Below are 27,859 nucleotides of genomic sequence, written 5' to 3' on the forward strand. Positions count from 1 at the left end.
AAAGGGGCATGAAGAGAGAAAGAAAGAAAGGTCAGGGAGAGAGGAAGAAAAAGTTGGGGGAGGGAATGAGGTGTGGAGGAGAGGAAGCATACAGGCTGAAAGAAAGATTGGATGCACAGTCAGAAGAAGAAAGTGCAACCAGAGACTCATGAAATCACCAGACAAGGTAGGAAAAATGATTTTATTTTAAATTTAGGGATCAAAATGTGTCTGAATTTATATCTGCTGTCTATATTTTACAATATGGTCCCCTTTTACTAAACCGCAATAGTGGTTTTTAGCGCAGGGAGCCTATGAGTGTCGAGAGCAGCGCTGGGCATTCAGCGCAGCTCCCTGCGCTCAAAACTGCTATTGTGGTTTAGTAAAAAGGGAGGGGGGTGGGTATTTGTCTATTTTTGTATGGTTGTTACTGAGGTGACAGTGCATAGAGTCATCTGCTTTGACCTCTTTGAAAAAACCCCGGAATAGGAATGATAATTAACAATTCTATGCGTGCAGTGTGCGTTGTGTTTTTTTAAAATTTTATTGTTGGTAGATCATTTTGACTTGGTCATTTTAAAAGTAGCTCACGAGTCAAAAAAGTGTGGGCACCTCTGATCTAATGCCTCAAGGAGTTCTGCTCTGGACTCATTGTCTGACTCTAGTTTAACAGGCAAAGGTTTCCCCATCTGCCTTATAAATTTCATGAAAGTCCTTCTGGAGGAGATCTGCGCGGTGGAGGAGATGGGTCTGGAGGAGATCTGTGGCGGTGGAGGAGATGGGTCTGATGGGATGCTATATGACTTTGGAGCAGATGTGGGTTCAAGATCAGAATCAGCGTTTTGTACATTAAGATCTGAATTGTGACCAGTCAGGCTCCATGCCTACCTTGGTCCCTGTGTTTTCATTTATGCCCACCGGGGGAGCCAGAGAGGAGCCCAGGTGAGAACAGGCTCAGTTAGAGCAGGACGCGGTTCCTCCCCATGAAAGGCCAGTAGTTTGCTTTTGGGAGAGAAGGTGAGAGGGAAGTCACGGGCCTCCTCCCAAGTAGAGCAGTGCTGGCTCAAGCTAGGGTAATGCCTTAGACCTGGGTGTGAAAGAGGCTGAATCCACACCACCATTAGCAGCCACACAAGGCTGTGTGAATGGGGAAGCTGCAAGGAAAGGCAAGAGGCTTGGCAACCCTTTTCAAAGACTGAGCTGAGGAACTGTGAGTTTTGTTTTGTTTGCTATTCTGGCTGAGGTGGTTTTGTTTTCCAGCCAGTTTCTTTGAATGTTTGAACTGTGGGGTGATTGTTACTGCACTGTTTTGATTCTCTGCTCATTTTGTGAAAGAAGCTGAGAGTGCCTTTTTTTGTGGGGAGAAGTTTGCCAACAACTGGGCAGGATTTTTGAAAGCTGTTGTGTGCTTGTGGAAGGCAGACTTGAGGCACTCCCCTAGACCCAGCAGTGCTATAAAATATGCTGGAGGCTTTGCTATTTAAAACTGTTTAAGTGTTTGGTGCAGCAAAGCAGAGAAGTGAAATCTTTTGCAACCTGACAAGGAACAGGCTTTGGAAGCCTTGTTATAAGAAGCTCTGTGGAGAGTAAAAGCCACAAGGAACATTATTGACTTTGATGAGGAGAAAATCCTGAACTTTTCTCAGAGTTTTCTTTTTGAGTTTGTTTTTCTTTGTATTTTTGCAAGTTACATTGTTTGGGATTTTGCCATTCTGACAATTAAATTTTCTTTTGGGAGAACCAACCTGAAGCTGTGTGCATTGGTTCTGATTTTTGGTTTGTTTTACTTATTGAGACAGTGTCTGCAGGGTGACTCCCTAATGGGTCACATGCTGGTGCAAGTTTTGGCTGTACTCACTAGGGGCAGTGAGGAGTCCCGTGGCTAGGCTCTAGTGCCGGTTACAGAATCAACGTCTGCAACTCCTAGAGATTCTCTATAGGAAGGAGAAGTAGGATGCTTCCTAGTCTGAGGAGTATGATGACTGTGAAAGCATCAAGAAGAGCGCCTTTGATGATGTTAGTACTGGTCCAATGAAGATGACGATGAAGACCGACGTCGAGAATGTCTGGATCTTGATTTATGTCAAGGTGAACACGAATCAGTACTATGCGATGCACACTTGGATTTAGAGGAACGAGCATTGGTACTGTGGGATCTCAATGTCCATCGATTCTTCAATGGAGAGCTGGATTCAGTACCCTTGGAACTCGATGTGCAATGCTCAGGATGGGCCAGTACCGAGGGACCCAATGTAAGCTTTGGTGCCGCATGCAGCTTGAAGAGGTCACTGAGCTCCCTCCGAAATAACTCCTTCAGTTGTTCCTGGAAGCTCAACAATCAGTATCATCGATGCTGCAGGGTGTTGAAGGTTGGGTGACCTCGATGAAAAAGCACGCCCTAAAGGAGACACAGCCTGCACAGATTGATGATGGGGTCAACACTTGGCATGCATCGAGGGACTTGATGCGGAAGATGCCTGCGACACTGTTTGGGTAGAAGATGGCTTCTTAACTGATTTCACGATGCAGGAATGACATCTGACATCAAGGGAGATGTCGATGCCAGTACCGATGGCATCGATTTGTCACTGGAGACCATGGTCGGTCCAAACAGCTTCTCTTGCTGGATGCATCAAGCCTTAAGAGAGTGTTTTTGTAAAATAGCACAGTGGATACAAGTGTCTACTTGATGCTCTGGCCCCCAGACACTGAATGCACTAGCAGTGCATGTCAGTGATGGAGATGGGCCGTTGGCGAATGCACTTTTTGAACCCACTAGAAGGCCTTGACATGTGAGGAAAAATCTCAGCGGTAAAGTCAAAAAACGCAATAGTTTAACTCTGAGAAGGATAACCAGTGAGAAAAACCGGAGAGAAAAAAGGGCCCAAAGGCCCGACTGAGGAATCAAAAAATCAACAAGGAAATTAACTTATTTTTTTAGAAAAAGAACCAAAGAAAAAAAATACTTAAGATAAATTTAAAATAAAATAAAACTGAGCCGAAAGGAGAAATGTACGTAGACTGGGAAAACAACTCAATTTGGACAGAGTCCAAAAAACCCAACTTCTTAGCTCCCCAGAAAATGAAGAACTGAGGAACTCTGAGCTGATGTCAAGCAGGAAGATACTCGTGTGTGCATGGTGTGAGCAGTCTTGAAGCTTCTTAAGAAATTAAAGTATAGATTGTCTTATTTTGCCATCTTTGAAAGGTGTGAAACACAGCTTGCTACATGCACAATCTTTAGTTTTTCATACCACTTAAATATGGAACCTTCTTCCACAGGATATCCATTCTTTCCTCTCATCTGTTGTTTTGATGAAAACTAAATTCAGTACTTATCTTTTTGCAAAGTAAATTTTGTGAATTTAGGAGATTGATTTGTATAGTAGGGGAGCGGCCTAGTGGTTGGTGCTGTGGTGCTGTGCTTAGTTCTCGCTGCGGCTCCTTGTGACCCTGGGCGAGTCACTTCACTCTCCATTGCCTCAGGTATAAAAACTTAGATTGTGAGTCCACTAGGGACAGAGAAAACTACCTGGCATATAATGAGTACAGCTGTGCATACATTTAGTAGTGCTACAGAAATGATTAGTCACAGTTATAGCACATAAGTTATACTGTTTCTTTTGGTGTCTATGATTGTTGTTTGAACTTTTGTTACCCACCTTGCACTTTTTTTTTAACTGATTTGGTGGGATACAATCCTCTTATAGTATAGTATAAGGAAAGACTAAAAAGGTTAGGAAAAGAGACGGCTGAGGGGAGATAGGATTGAAATCTACAAAATCCTGAGTGGAGTAGAACGGGTACAAATGGGATCGATTTTTCACTCTGTCAAAAATTATAAAAGACTAGGGGGACACGCGAAGAAGTTACAGGAAAATACTTTTAAAACCAATAGGAGGAACTATTTTTTCACTCAGAGAATAGTTAATCTCTGGAATGCATTGCCAGAGGTTGTGGTAAGAGCGGATAGCGTAGCTGGTTTTAAGAAAGGTTTGAACAATTTCCTGGAGGAAAAGTCCATAGTCTGTTATTGAGAAAGACATGGGGGAAGCATTCTGGCATTCTCTCGCTCACCTCCGTATGACTACTTTCCTGGTAGGGCAAAGAATGCCCTTCTATAAGAATGGTGTCCTGTGCAACCTGTTCTTTGTACTTTATGAGGTGAGAGAGGAGAGTTTGGAGAAGAACTATTAGCAAATGTTCCTGGAGGAAAAGTCCATAGTCTGTTATTGAGAGGGACATGGGGGAGGCCGCTGCTTGCCCTTGATCGGTAGCATGGAATATTGCTATACTTTGGGTTTTGGCCAGGTATTAGGGACCTGGATTGGCCACCGTGTGAATGAGTGACTGGGACTGATGGACCATTGGTGGGGCTATTTTTATGGTCTTAAAAAGAAGCATCTCAGGAAAACATCAAGCAGAAGAATGTTATAACCAAGCCCGGGATGTATTTGCTGCCTCAGGACCCTGTTACTTCTTTTTGATGCAGTGCTGACCTTGCAGTGACTTCCCATCACCCCGTAGTTGCTGCAACAGCACTGAGTAGAGCCAGAGTAGTGATCCAAACAATCAAGTCAGATGCTGCTAAGGCTGGGAACAGGCAGCCCAGAACAACTGCCAAGGGTGTCTAGTGAGCGGCTGTAGTGGTTGTCTCAGCTCTGAGGATCCAACAGAGGAAGAAGTGGAAAGCAACCACAGTAGACAGGAAAAGTCAGAGCCACCAAGTGTTTGTTTAATTTCTGTGTCTGTATTCCAAGCTACATAGCAAGTAGATGATTTTTAAAAGTGCAAATTCAAAGCTTGAAAATTGCATGCATGTACAGTAGGTGCGTGTTTGCAAAATGTACAATTACAACCATTTTGTTGAAAGAAACATAAGCATAAATAAGCATCAGATAAAATTGACGACGCTCTTCATTTCAATAAAACTCTAACAGCTTCCTTATCATTACTATTCATTATTTCTGCAGTTCTACTAAATGCACATGCTGCTGTATTGATAAGAAACAATTCCTGCCTCATGTTGCTTACAACCTAGTCAGGACATACAGACAAATAAGTTAAGGAAATGTATTTATTAATAAAACAAAAACAACAAAAAAAAAGAATCAACGGGTATAGGGAGTGCCAAGGATTACGAGTTTTAAAACTACCCTGAAAGATTTTGGGGTTGCTATTCAGTACGAGTTAATTAAAAGCAGCTCCTATCCAGTTAACTAATGCTATAGGGTCCAGGACAGAAACTCAATGGCACATGAGTAGAGAGTGTTGATTAATATCTGCACACACTGCCACGCCATTATCCAGGTAGTAGTGAGGCAGATTGGGGGGTGGAGCAAAAGCAGAATCCGGAGCAGTGGCATGCGATGACATAACAGGAGAGTCTTAATACCTTATACTACCTCTAGATCTCTCAGATCACAAGACCAACATCTATTAGCTATCCCCTCATTAAAAGTTATTAACACAAGGCGCAATACAATCTTTTCTATAACAGCCCTTCAGTCCTGGAATGATCTCCCACTCTATTTAAGACAAGAAAAAAAACCTAGAAAAATTTAAGACCAAACTTAAAAGTTTTCTATTTACAGATGCTTTTAATGACTAAAATCTTCTGCATTGCCAATCTAATTTTCTTTGTTAATCGTCAGTGTCTCCCTTCCTAATGTACTTCCCTTGAATTATTGAACTTAACAATGAATGTAACCATTAAATAACTTCCCTTTTGTTTTATTATTATACGTAGAAATAGCTCACCTAAATGTATTTATATCTACTTAAATAAGTTTACTTTTCTTACCCAAATTATTGTATGTTTAAATGATATGTTACCTAAATTTTTGAACAATTTGTACATTGCCTAGAATTTTGAATAGGCGATAAATCAAACTATTTAATAAACTTGGAAACTTGGATTTAGTAGATGTGCAAAACCAAGGGTGTCCAACCTTGGCCTTCACCAGGTTAGGTTTACAGATTTTCCATAATAGATCTCTTGCATATTCATTGGGGGAAATCCTAAAAAAATACCAAAACTCAAATGGATCTCAGGAAACTATACAATAAATTAATGACTGTATCAAAGCTATTATTTATAAGATAGAAAATGGATCTCAGAAACCTGTGCAGATAAAATAACACTTATGAGGGGCATGCAATAATTTTTCTACCACAGTAGGAAAGAAAAGAGTTTTCAATAAATTTGTCTTATTTTTCAATATACAATATACACGTCGATCGATGTTTCAGCGCTATTAGCAGTGTGTTTACGAATGGATCATTTGCATGGAAAAGCTTTATTGAATCGATCAGCTACAATGATAGATAGATTTCGGGACTTTAGTGAATCCTGCCCAAATTTCAGTCAAGCAAGGTTCAAAGAAGAAAGCAATTTCACACAGTTCTTAGGTGCTGCTCTGTTGTCCAGAAGAGTATTTCTCCCAGTTCCCAAAAACAAACCAAAAAGGAAAAAACTCCTTGGTCAGAAACCCCCCCCCCCACACACACTTTTAAACAGTCCCTTCCAACTACAGCCTTATGTTTTCTTCACCACTTGTATAAACAGTTATGAGCCAGCTCTTGTCTCAGAGAAAAAAAGAAAAGTTGAAGAACAAACTCAGGCACAGATTCTGTGACTTTCAGTTTAAAGCCCTACTGAAACACATTTCCTTTCTTATCTCAGTCTTTCAATTCAGGTAAGTCTTTCTTAGCATAATGCAAACTTGTGACACAAACACAAAAATAGCCTTTCTCCAATTAACAGGTTTCTATTAGCTCCAACAACTCACCTTCAGGTGTCAGCACCTTTGACACTTCCATGCATTCCTCTGGGTTTGAGAGTTCTGCTTCTGGCAAATGGGCAGTCTCCTCCAGTTCCAACATTTCTATGTAAGGCTTTGGCTTAGGCTGGGTTTTGTTTCATGGCAAGTCCTTCTCTGCCTCCTCTCTACATGTTCTGTGTTAGAGAGTTGCACGGGGACAAAAATCCCACCCATCCCCACCAAAATTTCACCTGTCCCCGCGAGGAATCCCCTTCGTCCCCGCCCGACCCTATAAACTTCAGAAATAGTTATTTCATTTAATTATGCTACTGAATTAAAGGCTCTGGTAGAGATCCATTTACAAATAAGCAAAGACACTTTATTAATTTGGAAATATTAATTGGGAAGAATACATACTTTGTAAACGGGTTTCTACCAGAGCCTTTAATGTAAATATAAAATATAAATACTCAGCTGATGAGAACCCCCAAGCTGTCAGCTGAGGACTTCCTTTGCAGTTGGCCAGGGGTCCCTTTTGTCAAGCTTGGCAGGCAGCAGTTGCATCCCTGAGTCACAGATGCTGGCACCTCAGTGGCTCATGGATGTTGCCAGCGACTGCTGTGCTTGGTGGAGGGGAGTTCTGGCCGTCTCTAGAGGAGGTCCTTTGCTGGCGGTGCTTGGGGATCCCCACCAGTCACAGCAAGGGTCAGCAAGTACTTCAACACTGTAGAAATAAAACCAGAAATGCATTTCCTTTTCTTTTGAACACAATACAAAGACATCTGCTTTATACATTTCCCAAAGCTAACATATTTTAGTCAATAAATTCCGTTTTTTTACCTTTGTTGTCAGGAGACTTATTTTTCCATAAAGTTGGTCCCAGTTTCTTTTTTCCGCTTTCCCATCTTCTGTAAATTCTTCTGTTGCTGTCCATTGGTTCCTCCTACCATGGTCCAACATTTATCCCTTTCTCATCTTTCGCCCCTGCCCACCAGTCCCATGCCCAACATTTCTCCTTCTATCACCCCTCTCCAGCACCATGCCACATCTCTCCCTCCATTCCCTTCACCACTATGTCCAACATTCCTCCCTCTTGCATCCATTTCAATCTGTCCGTTCCACCACAATATTTCTCCCTCTCATCTGTACCTCCCTCCCTCCCTATGACCAAAAATTCTCCTTTCTTCCATTCCCCATGTACACAACCATCTCTCTCCCTCCCTTCCTCTCTCCCAAGTTCATGCCTTCTGTGTCCAAAAATGCATTCCCTCCCCCACCTCTTTCTCTCCCTTCCTCCATCCTCTCTCCTAAGTTCATGCCTTGTGTCCAAAAACATACTCCCTCCCCCTTTTAGTGTTCCGCGTTTGCCTCCCAAGTTCGACCTCCTTCTGTCCTGCATTTGCCTCCCACGTTCGTATCCAGCCCTCATCTGCCAACAAATTACCAACTTTCTCATCCAAATAGAGCTCGAGCCGCGAGGCTCATTTTCTATTTCCTGCCTGCCCTGCCGCAGCACACATAACTGACCGGAAGTCTTCCCCGATGTCAGCGTTGACGTCGGAGGGCTTTGCATAAGCCCTCCCTCTGACATCAGCGCTGACATCAGGGAAGACTTCCAGTCAGCTATGTGTGCTACGGCAGGGCAGGTAGGAAAAGAAGACGAGCCTCGCGGCTCGAGTTGTATTGAACCCTGCAGGATTCCCGTGACCCTAGGGGGCGTCTCCACGGGATCCCCATGACCCGAAGGGGGAACCCGCGGGATTCCTGTTGTCCCCGTTCCCGTGCAGCTCTCTATTCTGTGTGAGGCTCTCCCTTATATTTGTGAGAACCTCACCCAAACCTATGTGGAGCTAGAATGGGCCAAGGCTGTCTTTGGCTCCCCCTTTGGCCAGCCTGCAAACTGCTGCCTGTTCTGCTTAGAGCAGGGGTATCAAAGTCCCTCCTCGAGGGCCACAATCCAGTCGGGTTTTCAGGATTTCCCCAATGAATATGCATGAGGTCTATTAGCATACAATGAAAGCAGTGCATGCAAATAGATCTAATGCATATTCATTGGGGAAAACCTGACAACCCGACTGGATTGTGGCCTTCAAGGAGGGACTTTGACACCCCTGGCTTAGAGGGAACTGAGAGCCTGCTTTCTAACTGGGACTTTGAAAGGTTTTATGTGTTGTTTAATCATAGCTTCCTCTTCAGGATTAAAGGAGCTATCTTGGCATTGGTCATGTTTTGGGGTAACTGGGTCCGGATAGGCAGCCTCACCTGTCTGCGAGCCAGAGTCAAGCTCCTGGTAAGCTTTTCTTATTTCTGGAATGTTTTGCTTTTTGCTTTTAAAAGGTGAAAAGACAGCACCGGTGTTGGAATTGTCACAAGACTTATTTCAATATTATTGCTACTTTCATTCATACTCAGGTAGATAAATTATTGAATGCCCCTCGTATAATCTGAGACTTACAGGTTACAGATTTCTATCATTGATCCTGAAAAATCTCTTAAATTTGTGAACACTAAGGCCCGGATTCTGCAAAGTACGTCCTGATTTTAGGCAGCTGCAGGCGTCCTACAGCTGTCTAATCAGCCAATTGAGATGCACATTTTTTTAAAAAATGCTCCGGCATGCCCTACGCATCTCCCTAGTAGAGGGAGAGACGCTTACAATGTAGGCCAGCAAAATGCTGGCCTACATTGTAAGTAGATGCGGCCGCTATAATTATTGCAGCAAGGGTTAGTTGGGGGGGAAGGTTATGAGGTCATCGGGGGGTGTTAGCGTGGGGGGCAATGTTAGCGTAGGGGGGCATTAGCGCAGGGGAGGTAAAGCGGGGGGCATCCTCCGACAGGAGGGGTTGGGTACCCTCCTGCCGACGATCGGGGTTGTTGGGTGGGCGGCTTTCCGACAGGAGGGATTGGACACCCTCCTGCCAGCGATTGGAGGTGTTGGGTGAGCGGCTTTCCAGCAGGAAGGGTTGGACACCCTCCTGCTGGCGATTGGGAGTGTTGGGTGGGCAGCCTTCTGGCAGGAGGGGTTGAACACCCTCCTGCCGGTGATCGGGGGTGTTGGGTGGGCGGCCTTCCGGAAGGAGGGTTGGGCACCCTCCTGTCGGCGATCGGGGGTGTTGGGTCGGCGGCCTTCCGGTAGGAGGGGTTGGGCACCTACCTGCCGGCGATCGATGGGGGGGGGGGAAACAGGCAGCCGCGGCCGCTATACTTGTAAGCATCTCTCCCTCTACTAGGGAGACATGTAGGGCCACCTAGGTTCGCCTAAGGCCCTTAGGCGAGCTTAGGCGGTCTTCCGGGTCTCCCTAGGCTCCCGGAGGCGCCTTTAATATTGGCGGAATGCCTGAGGAGCATTTTGTTTTTAAAAAAACATGCATCCCGATTGGTTGATTAGACAGCTGTAGGATGCCTACAGCTCCCTAAAATCGGGACACACTTTGCAGAATCCGGGCTTAAATGCATTATATAGCAATTGTCTGTTCAAGAACTTCCTTTCTATAGGAGTTCGAATATACTATTTGCAATATATTTCACAGCCAAAATTTTAACAAATAACCTAGTCCACACTTATGTTAAACATGCCTGATGGGAGCTGTTTCACTGGAACTGCCGGCTTTATCAGGGGTCTTACTGCGGGTCTTACTGCAAACGTAAAACTATTAGAGGTTCTCTTGAGTGCACAAAAAGCACACTTATTCCAACCAATGCACAGTTACTGTGAACTAACTGAATTCAGCAAGCGACCAGCTGGATTCTCAAAATGGCACTGAGCTATTTACAAAATGCAATGCATGCACATTTACAGGCTAACTCACTCATATTTCCTAGCAAGGTGCTTGCGCTGTAGATATGTAATGCGCTTTGAGATAATCCCATATAATAGCTAAACCTACTAAAATTGACTAAAATATACTCCATTCCATAGCATAATTCAAGCCCAATGGTTTCAAAGATTTAAATCTGAATATCCAATTTATCAAATATTACAAGTTGCAAACACTTGTTACAGAAATTCAGAGACATTTCCAAAGGGAAAATTTCAATCAATAAAAGAAATAATAAAACTAGAAAGCATCAACTTCAGCTACCAATACCTCCATATCCTGTGCAGTTTTCCCCACCGTCACATCCAGCTTCCTTATGGCCAGAGAAAAGTGTCTCCAGAGTAACTGTTGGTGCAGTGGTCGGCTCTCCAACCACTCCTTCGGTCTTCCCACCTTGCAGTTCTACCACAGTAAAAGCTCCTCCTAAGTCCAGCTACGTGGTCTCCTCTTCCGGGGCTCGACTCGAAACTCTGTGCTTCTGCTGGAAATGGAGGCATAGAGATTGTTGGGGGGACAAAGAGATGTTCTGCTTCAAAGAGTCAAGCGCTCCCACGCTCGGCTCCACCACAGAGTCCAAACCCCGATTTCCTGGCCGAGCGTTAGCGGCATTTTGCTGCTCAAAAATCTGAAGAAACATGGACTGGATTGGGGAGGACAAAAGAGCCGGAGACATCACAGCCCTCGTCACTCCCTTACTCTTAGTATGAGGCATTGAAAAAAGCAGTAATTAATCCAAGGATTACAGCAAAAAAGGTAAGCGGCAGCAAGTATTTTGTTGGGCGTTCAGAATGCCATCAGCAGCTGTCCGCCATCTTGTCTCCTCCCAGGGTCTCCTTAATGTACTCCTAACAATGTCACATCTTGGTCTGAGAGTAACCTATAACATCTGCCACATCACCTTTAGACTTCTGTATTGATGTGAAGAAAAAGAAATTTTGTATCACCGCCCACCTTTCCAAAACATATCCTTCAGAATTACTGGCATTATGTGATGTAGAGTTGCAGATTTCATCAAAAAGTCTCACACGTTCTGTGAGATTCCATGGCTGAAGCAGCAAGTTGTCATGTACCCACAAACAAGATGCAAAAGCAGAGAGCAGCAGACACAGGACCTCCAGGGTGCAGACAACAAAATAAAATAAGCTTTTCCTTCTTTAGGTCATACTCACAAAGGAGTGACAAGCAAAGTCATTGTCACTTTGGGCCAAACTGATGGCACAGCTGCCTGAAACATCCATGAAAGTGTCCTTAACACTGGAAACAGAGACAATTAAAGAAGATTGTAAACTCTGTCACTTTGGACTGCTTTGAAGGTACAGCAGCCTGGAACATCCATGAAAAGTGCCTTTAACATTTGAATAAGAACCAGTTAACAAGACTGCAAATGCTGTGGCTCTGAGCCACTTTGATGGCACAGCTGCCTGAAACATCCATGAAAATGCCTTTAATTTTTGAAATAGACTAACTACTTATTTCTATAGTGCTGCTAGATATACACAGTGCTGTACATTAAACAAGTAAGAGACAATCCCTGCTCAATAGAGCTTACAATCTAATTAAAACAGACAGAACAGGACAAATAGGGGTTAGGGGATTTTCTCACAGAGGGAATGATAAAACAGACATGGGTACTTTACAAGTGAGTAAGAGTTAGGATTTAAAAGCAGCCTCAAAAAAGTGGGCTTTTAGTCTAGATTTGAATACTTTCAGAGATGGAGCTTTATGTACTGATTTGGGTAGTCTGTTCCAGGAATACAGTGCAGCAAGACAGAAGGGAAGGAGTCTGGAGTTGGCAGTAGAGGAAAAGGGTACAGATAAGAGAGACTTATCCAGGGAGGAATATAATGAGAAATAAGAGAGGAGAGCTACTCAAGAGCTGCAGAGTGAATGCACTTGTAAGTCAATAAGAGGAATTTGACCTGTATGGATAGGAAGTCAATGAAGTGACAGAAAAGTCCGCACCACTGTTGACATCGGTCGGAAAATTACATCCAATGCTAATCCGGTTCAAATTGTTTAGCGATGATCATTAGACGCACAGTGAGTTTAGTGCAGGGCTGCCCAAGCCCAGTCCTTGAGATCTACTGGCAGGCCAGGTTTTCTGGATATCCACAATGAATATGCATGAGAGAGATTTGCCTGCACTGCCTTCTTGGTATGCAAATCTCTCTCATGCATATTCATTGCGGATATCCTGAAAACCTGGCCTGCCAGTAGATCTCGAGGACTGGACTTGGGCAGCCCTGATTTAGTGCATCCGGGCCTTAGAGACATGAGAGCACAGATGACAATAGCTTTTCCACAGATCACACCACCTTTTGAATCCATGTGGGAGCAGAGAAGATAGAAGCTTGTCCCTAGCACTATCTTCTCCACTCACTGAATAGATTTCAGTCCCACTCTACTCCATAACTAAAAAGAAAGGGCCATCTGATTTGACATGACCACTCTTCTGACTTTTCAACAGAATTCACACTTCAGGATGGTAAGCTGCATTTACTCCACAGAACACTCACATGCCAGCAGCAATGATAAAGATGAAGACACTGCACAACATTTGATTAAAGTTCCTTTTTCTAGATTAAATTTGGAAGAAAACCAAAATATTTCCAAAGGAAGAAGCACTCCAGATTTTCCAAAGTTAATGCAGGATGGAAAAGCATTTGTCTGCCACTTCTAGAGAAGTAAGTTAACAGGAAGTGTTACTCTGAATAAACTTTTCTGCTGGCCGTTGTCTGCTTTTCATCATTGAAAAAGGATCATGGAACTACAATGGATTTTCTTACCTGAATAATTTGACAAAAACAATACCAGAAACATGAATGCTCTCAGGCACGCTTACGAGTTTGCAGCTCAAAATGTTTGGTCAAACTCGTATTGATCTCCAACCTGATGAACAGCGTAGACTTGGAATTCTAGAACACAATGAGACAGTCAGAAAAATCTGAAATGTTTTGAAGAGATTAATTTATGTGGTTTGTTTTCTCAGTCAACAAGAACTAGCATTTTGAGGTCACAATGAGTCTGTACGTCACTCAAAAGAGGGAATTATGTGCAACTGCTACAGCTTTTGTCAAGTTATGACTCAGTTTTGTGTCAGCACTTGGAAACAACTACAGTTTTCTCAGGATCATCATTATTTAAAATGACATAATTACTTCAGTTGCTGCAGTGATTAATCTTCAGTTAAAGAAGAATTACAGAAATCAACACTTGTTGCTGTCATAAGAACTTAAGCAATGCCTCCGCTGGGTCAGACCTGAGGTCCATTGTGCCCAGCAGTCCGCTCACGCGGAGGCCCAACAGGTCCAGGACCTGTGCAGTAATCCTCTATCCATACCCCTCTATCCCTTTTTCCAGCAGGAAATTGTCCATTCCTTTCTTGAACCCCAGTACCGTACTCTGCCCTATTACGCTCTCTGGAAGCGCATTCCAGGTGTCCACCACACGTTGGGTAAAGAAGAACTTCCTAGCATTCGTTTTGAATCTGTCCCCTTTCAACTTTTCCGAGTGCCCTCTTGTTCTTTTATTTTTTTTTTAAGTTTGAAGAATCTGTCCCTCTCTACTCTCTCTATGCCCTTCATGATCTTGTACGTCTCTATCATATCCCCTCTAAGTCTCCTCTTCTCCAGGGAAAAGAGACCCAGTTTCTCCAATCTCTCAGCGTATGAAAGGTTTTCCATCCCCTTTATCAGACGCGTCGCTCTCCTCTCAACCCTCTCGAGTAACGCCATGTCTTTCTCAGCTTTCTATATCTGTGAAATATGCTACAGATGACAGTGGACCAAAGAAGAGATTGGTAGAGCCTCACAAGAATGTTGGGACCATGGTTTCTCAACAGATGGTGTGGAGCATGCACTACGTTGAGACTCGATGTCCTCTCGATCCGGCAAAAACCAAATAGCACTGTCTCATCAATTATATAAGAGAAAGGAGATATCAACGATTCCGAGCCGCTTTTAAACACAAGGCTAGGTGGGGGTTGGAACTCACACCTCCTTCCTAGGAGTCCTTTCCCACATCCCTTTGGTTTCACTGCTGGTTCATCACTCACTGTGGGTATCTCTGGCTCGGTCAGAGTCATCTTAGCAAGACTTCTGGGCAGTGGGGATGTCTCTGCCATGGTAATAGCCTTGTACCAGTCGACTCAGGCGATGGTTGGTTCCTGCTTCATCACTTCTACAATTATTAAGGGGACCCCTGAGGGCAAGCCCCTCAAAGTAGAGCTAACTGGCTCACCACTGCTGTTTCATTTCCTCAGTTCAGATAAACTTGTCAAGCAATTTTGCCAGCTTGGAAAGACAGGAACTGGTTCATGGCAGAAACAATACACTAAGCAATGTATCTGTCCCATTAGCCAACTTCCTTCAATGGTGAGGACTATTTTTTTTTTGAGGCTCCCTGGTCCTCCATACTGATGGCTGGGGTATCTGAATTAAAATCACTGAGTTTCTATAGAAGTTTCAAGTTTATTAGGTATTTTATATACCACCTATCAAGGTTATCTAAGCAGTTTTATAATCAGTCAAGGCAGCTGACTCTCCTCTCTCTCTCTTGATAACACCTGGCACCAGAAACTGGGATGGTAAAAGAACTGGAAACTTGCTTAGAGCAAATGTAACCTTGGTGTATCCCTTACAGATAGCTGAGGTTTGTCCTCGAAACCTCAATGGTCTTCCAGGGTGCAGTTTAAACAGGCTCCTCTCTCCTCCCATATGTAGTGCGCTAACTTGTAAGTCAGACAGACCCTCCTTCTGTACACCAGTTTGGTGTACTCTCTCCTTCCCAACGTGGACATTCCCTTGTAGGCAGGGGGGCCCTTCCATCAGCGGAGCAAGAACGCATCAGACAATCTCCTCACTCCTCCAATAACTCAGGCCACATCAGGTATTGCACTTCAAACTTGACTTTACCCCTTCTTGTGTGTGAAAGAGGCATGTGAATGTTTACAATTCTCAATTAATTCAAAACGTATCTCCAATCCTTAAACGTACAATATCTCCAATCCTTAACATGAATTGGTCAATTGGAAGAAGAAAATCTGAAGACCCTTTTGGCGCCAAAAACAGATCTTAAATCCCATCTGGGGGTATAGCTACTGCACTGTACCACTCCCCCTAGAGACTCTAAGGGCTTTGGCTTCTACCATGCTCTGCTTCCAGAAACTACCGAAATCCCTTGACCTGGGTCTCTGGCAGTTTTACTGGTGCCTGTAGTTCTGCACACTAAGAGTTTCCTCTGACCTCCCTATCTCCACAGGTGCAGATAGTTTAAACAAATATATTCCCATAGGCAGCTCTGATTACAAGGGCTGCTACACTAAGGCTTCAGAGAGCCCACAGCAATAATACTGAATTAAACAGACCAGTCATTGAAAACACATTACCCATAGTATAGTGCCTGTATTTCCATATGGCTACATTAATCCCTTTTATACCAAAAAAACAAATGATTTCCTCACTATAAGGGAATCATTTGTGGGTGTCCTCAACCTAACTCCTCCTTCTACCCACAATTCCATAACATCATGGCTACAATAAAAAACAAATTGTATTGTATTTTCTTGGTTATTCTAGCCAAGATAATAATAATAATAACTGAAGCCCTCTTTTACTAAGCTGCAGTAGAGGTTTCTACCATGGCCTGGAGCAGTAAATGCTCCAAACTAATATATATAGGGATACAGTCGTAAAAATACAGATAAGAACACATTGCTAAGATTTGATAGCATGCATCCAGCTCATTTGAAAACAAGCATTCCGTTTGCTCAGTTTTTGAGATATTGATGTGTATGTAGTTCAAGAAGCTACAATTTTAGAACAGAGATTGTTATCCAGGAACTATACACATTTTATAGTTAAAAAGTTAAAAAAGAGCATTTAATAATCCTAGAGAATCACTTTTAGAATATAGAAGATCTCAAGAAGAAAGTGAACTCAGATGTCACACATGGTTATTAAAAAATATACCACTTCTCAAAACCTTGCCCTGTTTTGCAAACAAAAAATTTATTTTTTCACAATCTAGAAACAAGAACTTAAGTGACTGGTTATGTCATACATCCAAGGAGATTTTTAAAAATGATGAAGAAGATATAATATTTGATCATAGCCCATGTGGACACTGTTCCAATCGTAATGTGATGGTTACCATTTCTAGTTTTGTCAATCCTATTGATGGAAAGAGTTACACTTTAAGGCAAAATTCTAATTGTCAATCTTCTAACATCATCTACGATTCAGTGTCCATGTGAACTTTTATATATACGTCAAACATCTCGGACCTTCTCTGTTAGACTGACTGAGCACAAAAGTTGCCTGAAGACTTGTAATTGTCAGCTCCAATGATTGCCCATTGCCCATTGCGTAGAATTTCAACATAACTTTAATAATTTGAAATGCTGGGTGACTGAAAAATTGGCGATTTCTTTGAGAAGAGGAGACAGTAGAAGATTATTATGGCAAAAGGAACAACAATGGATCAATTGTGAATAAATTTTTCCCTCCATAACCATGGGCATAAATTAATTTGATACAAGCTCTTTACTGTAGTTTCCAAACATGAGCAAACAAGTACCATATCATGTGGCAGTTTAACATTTATTATAATATTTACTATTGAAGTTGCCGCTATTCATTTTCAATCATCTTTTTCCTCAACATACAAAAAAGTATGAAATATAATAATAATAATAACAGTTTATATACCGCAGGACCGTTAAGTTCTATGCGGTTTACAAAGATTAAAAGATGCTACAAATTGAGTAGAATTAACAAAGTTAAAAGCTAGTGATTAACAGCTCAAGACTTTTGAACAAGATGAGTTCGTTGGGGCTAGGAGAAATATTAATTGCATGGGTTAAAGACTGGCTCGGTGGCAGACATCAAAGGGTGGTGGTAAATGGTACTCCTTCTGAAAAGTCAGAAGTGCACAGTGGAGTGCCGCAGGGCTCGGTCCTGGGTCCAATCCTATTTAATATCTTCATACGAGATCTGCCTCAGGGACTTCGGGGCAAAATTGCATTATTTGCTGAAGATGCTAAATTATGCAACATAGTGGACGGAGGTACCATGCCCGACACTATGACACAGGACTTACTTTTACTGGAGCACTGGTCTACTATTTGGCAGCTGAATTTTAATGCCAAGAAGTGTAAAGTTATGCACCTTGGAAGCAGAAACCCATGCAGAACCTACACTCTGAATGGCGAGACCTTAACTAGAACTGTTGCAGAACGGAACCTGGGCGCAATCATTAGTGAAGATATGAAGACAGCCAATCAAGTGGAGAAAGCCTCATCCAAGGCTAGACAGATGCTGGGTTGCATCCGGAGAAGTTTTGTCAGCTGAAAGCCCAAAGTGGTAATGCCGCTATACAGGTCCATGGTGAGACCACATCTGGAATACTGTGTACAATTTTGGAGGCCACATTATCAGAAGGATGTGCTGAGAATAGAATCGGTTCAACAGTTGGCCACCAGGATGGTCTCAGGACTCAAGGATATCCCATATGAAGAACGTCTAGGTAAGTTGTAGCTATACTCTCTCGAGGAATGCAGAGAGAGGGGTGACATGATAGAAACGTTCAAATACGTTACTGGCCGTATTGAGGTGAAAGAAGACATCTTTTTCCTTACAGGATCTACTGCGACAAGAGGGCATCCACAAAAATCAGGGGCGGGAGATTTCATGGTGACACTAGGAAGTACTTCTTCACCGAAAGGGTGGTTGACCGTTGGAATGATCTTCCACTTTAGGTAGTTGAGGCCAATAACGTGACTGACTTTAAGAACAAATAGGATCAACATGTGGGTTCACTTCAAAGAAGAACCTAGGGGGGAGGGTTCTTTGAGTGGACAGACTTGTTGGGCCGAAGGCCCTTTTTCTGCCATCATATTCTATGTTTCTATGTTATTGTGGAGTAAGATTGTCCAGGTCAGTTACCTAAATACTTCAGGAACAGATATGTCTTTAAGTGCTTCCTAAATTCCCCGTAAGTAGTAGGCATAAGCAATTGTTCCAGATCTTTACCCCATAGTGCTGCCTGATATGAGAAAAGATGTTGATGATGTCTTTTAAATTTACATCCTTTAACTGGTGGAGAAACAAAATTCAAGTGTGAGCTTCTCTTATGTCTATTGGTTGAGAGAGAGAAAAATTTCGTTATATATGTAGGGGCTAAACCGAATAGTACCTTAAAGCAAAAACATCCAAACTTAAACTTCACCCGTGCCTCCATTGGCAGCCAATGCAGAAGTCGGTAGGAAGGTGTTACATGATCGAACTTCTTCAACCCCAAAATTAGCTTGACCGCCGCATTTTGCACCAGTTGTAATTGCTGCATATTCTTCTGGGAAATTGCCAAATAGGCGATATTACAGTAATCAAGTTGACTCAGTATAAGGGATTGTACCAGAATTCTAAATGATGAAACATCAAAATATGCTCTAATGGACCGAAGCTTACAGAGAGTAAAAAAGCCCTTTCTAACCAAGGAATCCACCTGGTCTGTCATGGTTAGGCTCTGGTCCAATGTAACACCCAATACCTTCATAGTATGTTGAATAGGATAACTAAGTTTATTGATGCACAATGATGTTTTTGTGTCGAGCGGGTGTGGCAAAGCTACAAAGAATTTTGTTTTTACTGAATTAAGCTTTAATCTAAATTCAGTCATCCATTGCTCCATCGAATTTAATACTTCTGTTGCCTTAGGAGTAACTTCCGATAGAGAGGTAGCGAATGGGATAATGATCGTAAAGTCATCTGCGTAGCTAAATAATTTTATCCCTAGCTGGGTCAATTGCGCACCTAAAGAAGACATGTAAACATTGAAAAGCAATGGGGATAATGGAGACCCCTGTGGCATGCCAGATGGATTGCTCCAGATATTAGAGAAATCATAATTAAAACGTACTTGATAGGTGCAGGACATCAGGAAACCTTGAAACCAGTCTTAACACCTCTCCTCTCATACCAATTGCATCTAAGCATTGTAACAGCTTCCCATGGTCCACTAAGTCAAAAGCAGAGCTCATACCTGGCATAGATATTCCCTTCTTGCAGCATCCTTCAACTTAGCCTCCTTCTTTCCTGTCTCTACTCCCTTTCCAATGGTTTTTAGCAATCCGATCCGTGGCTGATCTGTGTCCAAGTCTTCCCGGGTGACTGATTCACCAACCCTCTTCATACAAATGGGGGCGATCGGAGGCACACCCCACAGCGACTGCATGATTTGCTGCAGAGCGATCCTGATGCATGCACAGACCATCTTCTTTGCCTGTAGATGGTCTGCGAATGCGCCTGCTCTCCATGAATTCTGTGCTGCCTCGGCATCAAAATATAGTAAGCCAACTCAGGGAAATAAGGGGAGCAAGCAGATGGAAGAGAGAGGAGGCGGCGGAGGTGGCAAAATTAAACAGGCAACCACCGGCTTACTCCTCTGAAAACAAGCAAAATATGACCTTCCCAACCCTGGTGCTGTTTAAAATCCCCACGGCTTTGGTTTTCCTTGTGTAGTCTCTTCCGCTTTGTGGTAATCCTCGAGGCACAGCAGTCACGGATTGGGAACCAAAAGCGACACAGCTGGCACAGATATCCATCTGCCGCCAAATGAAGGGGAAATCAAGTCAAAACAAAACCTGCACTTGAAAAAGTCCGTGCCGCCCCTACTCTCCTGCTCTCTGCCGCCCTTCCCCGCAGTGCAGCCCCGCTTTAAACCCGCGGGTTAAAACCACAGACTCGCACTGCGGAGAAGGGCAGCAGAGAACAGGAGAATTTGCTATTCTTTGCATTTTCTATTCAAGTGAATGAAGTGGCCTGGGACCCTTTATTTGATCTACTCAATTGCATAAAGTGACAGAATTCTAATATATTTGTTTAATGCTCTTTAATGGGCTTTCACGTTCTAGCTGGCAAATGAAACCTAGATCTGCAAAGGGACATGATTCATAACTAGGGCCAGAGTTTGAAGTGATCTTAAGAGAAGACTAGGGTGGCATGGCGGAAGAGAGCAGAGAGGAGAGCGGCAGAGAGCAGGATGCTTTTTTGATGGTTTCAGGGCTGCGATTTAAGGCAAAGAGCAGGACAGTCAGAAAGGACATGAGCGACTGGTCCCCAGCAGTCACTTCTTTTTTGATCGGCCAGCCCAGTTGGTGTTCCTGATTTTTTAGTGAATCGCTTCCTACCTATATTTGCATGTTCGGATCGGATCAGGAGTAAGGTTAGTGAATCTGGCCGGGGTCGCAAAGTGATCGGGACACGATCGGTGTCCTTAGTGAATCTAGCCCATAGTCCAGAAAGTCCTCCAGAGCCCCCTCTCCCCAAACTCCCACAGCTGGAAAAAAAAAGAAAAATACCTCTTCCCTTGCAAGGGCTTTATACTTCATATCCAAAAATCTTCAGTCTTCATACTCAATCCTTCATACTCAAATATCTCCTACTTTTATCATGCCCTGAATCACCTGTGACTACCTATCAGCAAGGGAAATGTTTGACCCTCTTAGAAATATTCTCATAATTCTCTGCATAGTGAAAGGAATCCTAGGGGCCAGGAAATGTTTCTGACTCTTTTGTGAACTTGGCACAAGTCTTGTAAATGACTCATTTATGCCATTGGCACATCTTAACGAGGGTATTCAGTTCTGAAGATGTCGGCAATCCGTTCATCCAGCAGTCAACCACAGGAAAAACTGGATCCTTCTCTGCCCTTCTACTGACCTGACCCTTTTTTGAGACAAAAGACTCTCCTACATTATGGTAGCCAAAGAACTGATGAGATTTCTTTTTTCCCCTCCGTTAGATATCAGCTTACCACAGTGACAAGAGCAGAGACCACAGAGAGCTTTGGTTTCTCCCACTGGTTAAATCATTTTTGTTTTCCATTCCTCTAACACTCTAACAGCTTAAGCTAAATTGGATTCACAAGACCATCGCACACCATTTCAACATGAAGTTTACATGGAAAAACAAACCTGGCTCAGACAGAATTCCAGTCTCCCCACATTAGAGTTTCTCTGTTTTACTGGTTATTGAAGCAATAAGTGTGGGATTTGGGGTTATACAATAATGATATGCCTTTGAATTCCATGAAATCAAATTAAATAGCCACTTATAAACTTTCACTCTCTTAACATACATGGTGTCTCAGCATGTGCTTTGCACTTCCTGTGGAGAAACCCCAAGTGAAATGTCACGGCCCAGACATGGTGTCTGGTCAGAGCTCTGGTTACAATAACGACACATGAAAGAAAAGCGTTTCTCATTTAGTGGGCAAACTTGATTTTCAGGCACTATAATTATTTCTGACTAACTAAAAGATAAATATTTACAAAAAAAATAGTTGGTCATACAATCAAGACAGAATAAAACAAAACAAAAAAGAACAGCAGACATGGAGGAAGCTACTGCTTGTCCTGGATCAGTAGCATGGAATGTTGCTACTATTTGGGTTTTTGCCAAGTACTAGTGACCTGTGAAGACAGGATATTGGGCTTGATGGACCACTGGTCTGACCCAATATGGCTATTCATATGTTCTTATGTAGAAAAGCACCCTGAAGCTCTTCTATTTGATTTTGCCAATAGAATTGGTTTTTCGATTCGATACGATTCAATTGGCTTTCTAAGACAGCTTTAAAATTTTGCAGTCTCATCTACCCCAACTCCTTTACTCACTCCAACCCAATGCCGGCGCTGTAAAGTATAAACAAAACAAACACTGTTAGGTCCCAGCTCGAGCTCGTTGTCTAACACCAGCTGTGCAGCCTCTCTCTTTCCCTCCCTTGCCAACCCCAGAACCTCTAATATAAATCTAAAATATAAATACTCCAGCTGATGAGGACCTTCAAACTATGTCAGCTGAAGACTTCCTCTGAAGCTGGCCAAAAATCCCTTTTACCAAGCTTGGCAGAGAGCAGCAACATCCCTAAGCCACAGATGCTAGCACCTCAGGACCAGATTCTCAAAACATTAATGCAGTTTGCTAAACTATTTTCCGGTGGTTTAGCCTGCACGCATTTTAGCAGCGGATTATCAAAACGGATTATCTCTATCTTTAGCGAGGCTTCTAGCAGTCTCAGACAATGGCATGCAAATGTGCTCTTTAACACTGAAATGAGCCCTCCGGTGGATTCTTAAAAATTGCCGAAGCGGATGTGCGCAATGAAAAAATTCAAAAGACTCTGGGCTCCACTTTTGGACCATGCCACTCCGCCTTATCAGTCATCTGGTTGACTCCTCTGTTTTTTTGGAAATCGTATTCACAGCTAGTATCATATTCTTGCACCGCTTTGCTTCCCTTTCACTGAGCCCCCTTTTATGTTTGACATCCAGATATTGCTGTATACTTTCACTGACTACGTTCTACTGTGATTTTATTCTACTTTGTATTATTCTTTTATTTATTTCTTTGATTCTTTCTGTATTGTATTGCTTATGTTATGGTGTTATGTTATATTATGTACATTATGCTTATGTATACCTGGATGCGCTTCCAGAGGATGTTATAAGGCAGAGTACGGTACTGGGGTTCAAGAAAGGATTGGACAAATTCCTACTGGAAATGGGGATAGAGGGGTATAGATAGAAGATTACTGCACAGGTCCTGGACCTGTTGGGCCGCCGCGTGAGCGGACTGCTGGGCACGATGGACCTCGGGTCTGACCCAGCAGAGGCATTTCTTATGTTCTTATGTTCTTATGTATTTGTTGGATTGCACCATGAGGTTTCATATGTTCTGAATTTTGTAAAACTCAATAAAAATCTTATTGAACTAAAAAAAAAAATAAATTGCCGAGTCATTTTCAAAGAGCAGCATCGGCTTTTGGTGACAAAAAGCAGTGACTGGTCCAAGGGTGCCGTTACAGTGCCAGCACATGTTTTGACTGCGGCTAATGAAAAAAGAATGTATATATATATAATTTTATAAGTGGAGGGTAGTAAAATCACGCTTGAGTTTATGTTTCATGTGCACTTGTTAAAAGCCAACGTTTCTTCTTGAGCGAGTGTATGATACCCTTGTCTTGTGTGTTTCTGGCTGTGGGTCTTGATTAAATTTTACAATAAAAACAAATTACAAGATTTACCTGAATTACAGTAGTTTTTTTTGGAGAGAAAGGCATGTTTTATGCGCAATTGATAAAAGTAAACGTTGCTTCTCCCCTCCCCTCCTCTCCCATTCATCCAATAGCTCTTGTACGCCTATGATTGACACATTGCTTATGGCTTATATGGCACCACTGATGCTTTACAGCAGGGAAGATTCACACAGCATGCATTGTGTTGTTTTCCAGGGACATGCGCACATTCATGCCTCTTTCCTTGTATATTCTACGCATGTATCGGTCACTGGCACCAGCAACTTGACACATTTAAATTTATCGAATCTCCCCTGCTGTCCGCCGACATCATTTGCATGAGAGATTTTGGGAGAATGTCTCGCTTTTTATAATTCACTATCAAAACGGCTGCATTAGCAGACCATCGCTTTTTAACACGTTTTCTGAGAATCTTGCCCTCAGTGGCTCAAGGATGCTGATAGCAACTGCTACACTTGGAGTTCCGGTCACCTTTGGAAGAGGTCCTTGGTTGTGCTTAGAGATCTGCACAGAATCAGAGTGGAATTGTCCCAATCAGAATGGTGCACACCAATAAAGTGTCCTTCAACTCATCTGATAATTCAAATGCCTTTATTCATCCAAAGTTTCATAAATTCATCCAATGACTCAATATGTACATGTTTCGGCCTAACCGGCCTGCCTCAGGAGTCTACAAGTACATATATGGACATATAAATAAAGTTAAAAACATACATACACAATGCATCAGATCTCAAATACAAATCATTCATATAAAAAACAATGTTTTGTGAAAAATATATAATAAATAATAACAGCAATGAAAAATCTTAAGTACATAAAAGTACAGCTAAAATGTAACCATTCTCCACAAATACAAGTTAACTAACACTTAAAAATACCACATATAAATTAGCAACATTAAAAACCATAAACCACATATTGTGACCAGTCAGGCTCCAAGCCTGCCTTGGTCCCTGTGGTTTCCCTAGTGTCCACCAGGAGAGCCAGAGAGAAGCCAGACCTGAAAGCAAGCAGAGGCACTATTATCCAGGTCGTCACCGGGGGAGTCAAAGAGAGGAGCAGCTTCCTGCTGACTCAGGTAGAATAGGGCGTGTCCTTCCCCTTGAAAAGCCAACAGTACTCAACATGCTGTTAAGCAGGATAGGGAGGAAGCTGAGGGCTCTCCCTAACGAGGACCTGCCTGGCTTAAGCAAGGGTAATGCCTGTGTGCCCATGGAGGTGGATGAAGCTGGAACCCCTCCAGAATTACAAGTAACTGATAAGAAGACTCCCATGGAGTTACAAGTGGAACTGCCTGCTGAGGAGTTGTGTGGAGCTCCAGAACCGATGGATGTAAGAGTGACAATCTGACTGAGCAATGACTGAGGTTTTTTTTTTACTATTTTTGGCTGGCTTCTCTCTGGCTCCCCTGGTGGACACTAGAGAAACCACAGGGACCAAGGCAGGCATGGAGCCTGACTGGTCACAACAGTCATTAAAACCTTTTATACTAGTGGTCTCAAACCTTATGCGGGGCCATATTTTGGATTTGTAGGTACTTGGAGGGCCCCAGAAAAAAATAGTTAATGTCTTATTACAGAAATGACAATTTTGCATGAGGTAAAAACTCTTTATAGTATATAAACTTTTCCTTTTGGCTAAGGGCTCCTTTTACGAAGGTGCGCTAGTGTTTTTTAATGCACGCACCGGATTAGCACGCGCTATAGTGCACGCTAGCTGAAAAACTATCGCCTGCTCAAGAGGAGGCGATAGCGGCTAGTGTGTGCGGCATTTTAGCGTGCACTATTCTGTGGGTTAAGGCCCTAACATGCCTTCGTAAAAGGAGCCCTAAGTCTCAATAATAATATTGTAATTTATAGCTAAAGAGACATATAATCAAGAAACGGTTTATTTTACTTTTGTGATTATGATAAACATACCGAGGGCCTCAAAATAGTACCTGGCGGGCCGTATGTGGCCCCCGGGCCGCGAGTTTGAGACCACTGTTTTATACCATTTAAACTCAAACTCATTAAATATGCAAAAGAGTCATAGGACAATGTTAATATCAATAAAATCTACACTTCTCCCTCGGTATTCGTGGTTTTGGCACTCGCGGTTTAACATATTCACGATTTTCATCTGGTGACTCTGCCCCCCAAAAATTACATCATGATTAAAGTTCCTTTACTTTTGCTGTACTGTAAAAAAAGTTTAGTGTTTACCAACATTCACTCTGCTTCCATGTTTTTTCCTACAAAATCGAAGTTTCAAAACTTTCACCCTGAAAATCGCTGGTTCACATCATGCACAGTGAAAAACACTGCTTCCCAGCATGCATGGAGAAAATCGCTTGCCTGCTTAAAGCTTTCTGAATCACTGCTTGCATGCTTAAAGCTCTAAAAGCTCTTGAATCGCTGCTTGCCCGCCAAAAGCATTGTGAATCGCTGCTTGCCTGCCAAAAGCATTGTGAATTGCTGCTTGCCTGCCAAAAGCATTGTGAATTGCTGCTTGCCTGCCAAAAGCATTCTGAATCGCTACTTGCCTTCCAAAAGCACTAATATATTTGGGATATTGCCTCTCCTTCAGGAACAAGTCAGGTCTCCCACCATGGCTACAAAGCACAAAAGTTCAAGTGCTATTTCGCACCATTAAACGCCACTTCGACCACCTCTCCTTTCGTCTTCTGGTCCAATCACTAATCTTAAGCATACTGGACTATTGTAACATCATATACATGGGCTCCTATAAAAACACCATCAAGCGTTTAAGAATAGTTCAAAATGCTGCCGTCCGCCTCAAAAAATATGACCACGTAAGCCCCTATTACACTAAACTCCACTGGCTACCGGTGGAGGCAAGGATCATCTTTAAATTTGCCTGCCTCTGCTTCAAAACCTTAGCAGGCTCTTCACCAATCTACCTATCTGAGCACCTTGAAATTGCAGGCCTCGCTCGTACACGAAACACCTACCTATTTTCCTTTCCTTCCCTGAAGGGCTGCCTCTACAAGAAATTCCTCGACAGAACCCTAGCATTCCAAGCGGCAAATGGAACAAATGCCTCACAGCCCTCATCTCCAATTCCCCCCCTTATCAAATGTTCAGGAAGTCAATCAAAACCTACCTTTTTGACAAATTCCTCTAACTTCTCCCCCCCCTCTTCCTTGCCTCCTCCTCTGACCTTGACTTACCTCCAGACTCTCCGACTCCTCCAATCTTGTTAGCCACTAAATGGCTTAACAAAAAGGATCACTCAATCCAACTAATTATCCCGTCTTCGTTACTCCCCATACTAAATGCCTCTGCTCTGCCTTATCGTACTCCGCAGTATGTATCACCGCCATATATAACACTGCTGTATGTAACACCGCTGTATGTAACTTACAGCAAATGTAACTTCACTGCAAATGTAACCTAGCTGTAAAAATAACTTCACTGTAAATGTATCATCGCCGAAAATGTAACTTCGCTGTAAATGTACAGTCTCTTCATCTGTTAACCGCATAGAACTTCCATGATAATGCGGTATACAAGAATAAAGTTATTATTATTACTGAAAGTGCTCCCAAAAGGGAAAAAAAAGTGAAAACCTTACAAGAAAAGGTAGAATTATTGGATATACTTGAGAGAGTAAAGTCCTCCTCCGCTGTTGCTCGACACTATGGCATTAATTAGTCAACCATTCAGTACATAAAAAAGAATGAAAAATAAATCCGTGAAGCTGTTGCAGCAGCTGCACCAGCAGGTGCAAAGAGATTACATGTTGTGCGAGATGCCAATCTCTTTCGCACGGAAGCTGGAACATTTCTGTGGGTGCAGGATTACTACAAAAAGAGAATACCGATAGACTCTGATGATAAGAGGAAAGGCAAAGTCTTTGTATGAAAACTTGAAGAGCAGGGAAAGTGGAATGTCACAATCCACCGACTTTCTGGCCAGTAAAGGGTGGTTTGATAAATTCCGTCACAGGTATGGCCTGCGTAATGTTAGAGTGACAGAAGAAGCAGCATCTGCCAACCAAGAGGCAGCTAGAGAGTTCCCTGCTACCTTTAAGCAAATTATTGAAGATAAAGGATATGAACCTGAGCAGACATTCAATGCCGATGAAACTGCTCTCTTTTGGAAGAAAATGCCACAGACGACTTTCATTAGCAAAGAGGATAAGCGAGCACCAGGTTTCAAGGATGCAACAGATAGATTGATCATACTGCTTTGCGCA

General features: G+C 42.7%; 1 protein-coding gene across 2 annotated transcripts in view; it reads left to right on the forward strand.

Annotated features, from left to right (window-relative positions):
- The first annotated feature begins 1,007 nt into the window (after positions 1–1,007).
- The window catches only part of STARD3NL (STARD3 N-terminal like), a 119,237-nt gene continuing 92,385 nt past the window's right edge, over positions 1,008–27,859 (forward strand). For both annotated transcript variants that reach the window (XM_033930234.1, XM_033930235.1), the window contains exon 1: positions 1,008–1,189. The gene's annotated coding sequence lies outside the window, so the exon portion shown is untranslated. The remainder of the gene's footprint in view (positions 1,190–27,859) is intronic.

The sequence above is a fragment of the Geotrypetes seraphini genome, chromosome 2 (assembly GCF_902459505.1).
Source record: "Geotrypetes seraphini chromosome 2, aGeoSer1.1, whole genome shotgun sequence".
NCBI classification, from domain to species: domain Eukaryota; kingdom Metazoa; phylum Chordata; class Amphibia; order Gymnophiona; family Dermophiidae; genus Geotrypetes; species Geotrypetes seraphini.